The 4,006-nt window shown below is 35.3% G+C and overlaps 1 pseudogene; it reads left to right on the forward strand.

Annotated features, from left to right (window-relative positions):
* Window positions 1-4,006, forward strand: part of LOC117177685 — a 30,721-nt pseudogene that overhangs the window by 15,687 nt on the left and 11,028 nt on the right.

The following is a 4,006-nucleotide window of genomic DNA, read 5'->3' on the forward strand; positions in this document are numbered from 1 at the left end:
GACATGACCGACGGCAAAGGAAGCCTTAATTATGCTTCGAACTCCTACCGCACGATCGTGCACAGAAATTATCTCGTTTAAACAAAATTCAATTCTCTTTTCTTCTCATCCCCCAAATTGTCGTAAAAAGATGTTTTATGAAAACACCTTTTTAATTAGGAATAAGATGTCATGAATCCGGTTTAGTACCTGTATTCATCGTAGTATACCAGCGCTACACGCACTAATTCAAATTAATTAGAATAATATTCTACTCAACGATTATGTTCTTCTCTCTCCAAGATTCAGAAAAATCTGTCTGAAACTAAAAAAATAAATTCCAAACTTTCGTTCTGAAAATTAAGTGCCCACCCTTCAGAATTTTATGAGCTTGACTCCTCGAAATATTCGGTTCAGGGAAACAAAGCACATCCTGTGCGGTCCACAAGAGGTTTTCCAGATACCGCCGAGTCTGGCGAATATGTGTAAGCCATAAAACCAAAATCCATCCCAAGCAAGACATTTCCAATGGATTCAAACGCAGATCGAAAGTCCCCTTTTTATGTTTAGACTCTGCCAGTTTTTCAGCTCCAAATTCTTGAGAAAGCGTGAGTATTGCGATTATTCCGTGAGTTTCTAATCGAAAATTTAATGTAGAATCCGAATTCCAACAGTTTAAAAATTGATCTTGCGGTTTTTTTTAGTCTTTTAAAAAGGAACTGAATGGGGTCTTTACGGGTACTTTGTAGAGGCTCCATTCGGTTCCTTCGGGCCGCCAGGGTTTATTTACTGTTTTTCGGATAATAATGAGGTTAATGGCTTTTTAAAACATAGCATCGGTCATTTTAATATGTCAGGATTAAGCTCCACGCCGAAGGTTTCGGTGAAAAATGATTTTTTTTTATTTTTCATCATGATTTTATATTTTTGTAATTGATAATATTTGAACAAAGCGAACATTTTACGATAAAAAGCTATATTTTTGAATACAATCCTACTAGAAAATTGCAAATTATATGCTTTGGGAGCGCGTTCCATTGCTTCAAATGAAAATAATTAGGATTAAAAACGAAGAACAGAAACGGCATTCTTAGGTATTCAGAATTTTTAATACCTATTAATGCAAGGCTTCTTACCGGGTTTTCATTGTTATTCATCTAAATGGTTAGTGTGTCATATTTCGGAGAAAAATATCGGTTTGAGAGTATTAAAAATGAAAATGAAAGGTAAAAAACAGTTCTGAAAAATGATGTTAGTATTCATTAGGGGGGGGGGGTATTTCCCCCCTAAAAACTTTTAAAATTTTATGTTTTTGTCGGCCTGTGTAATTATTATATCAGAATTATGATGTTGCTCATCTAATATCTTTCTGATTCTGCTGCCAGGTCAAGTTTGAGATATTCGGTTCGAGCTAAAAATGTACCCAGTGGGCACAAAGCTTAGCGACGTCTTTACGACATCGCTGCAACATCTTTACTATAACTTTACGACATCCTATGTCCATGTCGTTAATGTGTCTTTACGATATTGTAAATAAGTCGCATGATCTAACGATGACTTTACGACATCGTAAAGACAGAGAAACGACATGGACATAGGATGTCGTAAAGTTATCGTAAAGATGTCGTGGCGATGTCGTGAAGACTTAGCCAAATTTTGTGCCCACTGGGTATATGCGTTCCTGGCTGAAAAGAAGCCGGCAAGTTTTTCACCGGGAATCACCGGCTTTCCGACATCCAGGGAATTAACATTTTATTAATTCTATATCAATCTTAAACGTATAAGTGCATTGACACGATTTCTCGGCCACGTTTGGTCGGATTTGACCCACGACCGCACATACGATTTTTTATTTTATTTCTGCTATTATTTTTTTATACAATAGCTTTATTAATATCAACTCTAAAAATGCAACATTTGCGTGATATGCAATGATATGCGTCCAAATTGAAAATAGAAAAACAATTCATTTCTTTTTTTTTTAAATTAATATTTTGAGAAACATTTTTCCGCTTTTATTTGTTTTTAGAGTAAAATTAAAAAAAAACCGAATTTGCCAATATCTTTTATAAACATTGTCCTATAAAGAAAAAAATTTTAATCCGTAAAGAAACTTATATTTAAGCTTAAACCTAAAAATTGTATTTTTAAGTAAACTTATAATCATAAGTATATAATGATCTCAGGTTAAATCAATTACACAGTGGATTTAACGCATAATTAAATGATAATTTATCGACATTCAATTATACACTCATTCATCAGTTTCAACTACATCAACTAGCGTCACTTCTGAAACTCCAGATTCCTTAAACTGTGACCTGTATTTTAAAATTTTGAAAGTTCAGGAAATTCATTTTTCAAATGGCTCCCTAAATTGTATTACATTTTTTTTATCGAACACTCTTCCCAGCAAACACGTTCTGTAACTTTTCAAGTTTAAACAAGGAACTGTCTTCTATAACAATTGCTACAAGATGGTGACAGAACTGTTCTAAAAAAAAGGTAACCGTATTCTAGAACACAGTGAGAACATTCTGACCGAACTGTTTTAGAAAAAAAAGGTAACAGTATTCTGGAACACTGTGACAAAATTGTGACAGGACTGTTCTAGAACTATGTGACAACACTTCTTTGTAACAGTTACTATGGAATTGTTCTATAACAAATTGATCGCAGACGTTCTATAACATTGGTTTCAAGTTTGTTCTAGAACTATGCCGTAACAGTGTTATATCGAAGTTCTAGAACCCTGTTACAAGTATGTTCTAGAACGAATTAGGAACACAGATCAGTTCGCTAACACTACGGTCGAGCTGACCCTTGCGAATATCTCGGACATATAATTTTTGTTAGTCAGGACTGCGTACCCAATACCCCGAATCAAAATATATCCATGGAGATATTCGGTAACAGATCTAGAACGCTGTGACAACCGATCTGTAAAAATTCTAGAATAATTCTAGAACTTTGGTACGCTGCGTTGTAAAAAATCTAGAACAATTCTATAAAAGTTATATAACAAATCTATAACAGTTCTAGAACTGTTATTTATCAAACATGGAACAGTATTGTGTGCCCCTTAAAGCAATAAGATATCCCAGGATATAAGAATTGACCCCATTTATGTCCCGGGTTATTCCAGGAAAAACCCTTCGAAATATCCTGCGAGGCGGAAAATTTGATATCCCCATGGATATATTTTAATCCGGGTTAGCGGCCACGCATTCGCGACTTACAAAAATGATACGTCCGAGATATTCACATTAGGGATATTCGCAAGGGTCAGCTCGACCGTAGTGTTAGCGAACTGATCTTTGTTACTAATTCCTTCTAGAACACACTTGCAACAGGGTTCTAGAACTTCGATATAACACCGTTACGGCATAGTTCTAGAACAAATTTGAAACCAATATTATAGAACGTCTGTGATCAGTTTGTTATAGAACAATTTCATAGTAACTGTTACAAAGAAGTATTGTCACATAGTTCTAGAACAGTCCTGTCACAATTTTGTCACTGTGTTCTAGAATACTGTTACCTTTTTGTTCTGAAACAGTTCGTCAGAATGTTCTCACAGTGTTCTAGAACACGGTTACCTTCTTTTTAGAACAGTTCTGTCACCATCTTGTAACAACTTTTTTAGAAGACAGTTCCTTTTTTGATCTTGCATAGTTACAGAACGTGTTTGCTGGGAAGAGTGTTCGATAAAAAAGTGCAATGCAATTTAGAGAGCTATTTGAAAAAAAGAATTTCCTGAATTTTCAAAACTTCCAAAAACAGGTCACAGTTTAAGGAATCTGGACTTTTGAAAGTGATAGATTTTCCCGGGTGGACAATTCTTCTATGCGGTTTCGAGCGCTTGTCGAGTTGTTGCATCCGTCACCTGAATTCAGGTTTTTTACACCATTAAGCCATTTCCCTCTCGGGGTAGGCGTGACTCACTCGGCAGGGGAAAGGAGTAGTGTGTGGAAGGGATAGAGATTTTTCAGATTGATCCAAAATTCTCGTGCTATTTAAGTAAATA

This window comes from Belonocnema kinseyi, chromosome 1, assembly GCF_010883055.1.
Source record: "Belonocnema kinseyi isolate 2016_QV_RU_SX_M_011 chromosome 1, B_treatae_v1, whole genome shotgun sequence".
NCBI classification, from domain to species: domain Eukaryota; kingdom Metazoa; phylum Arthropoda; class Insecta; order Hymenoptera; family Cynipidae; genus Belonocnema; species Belonocnema kinseyi.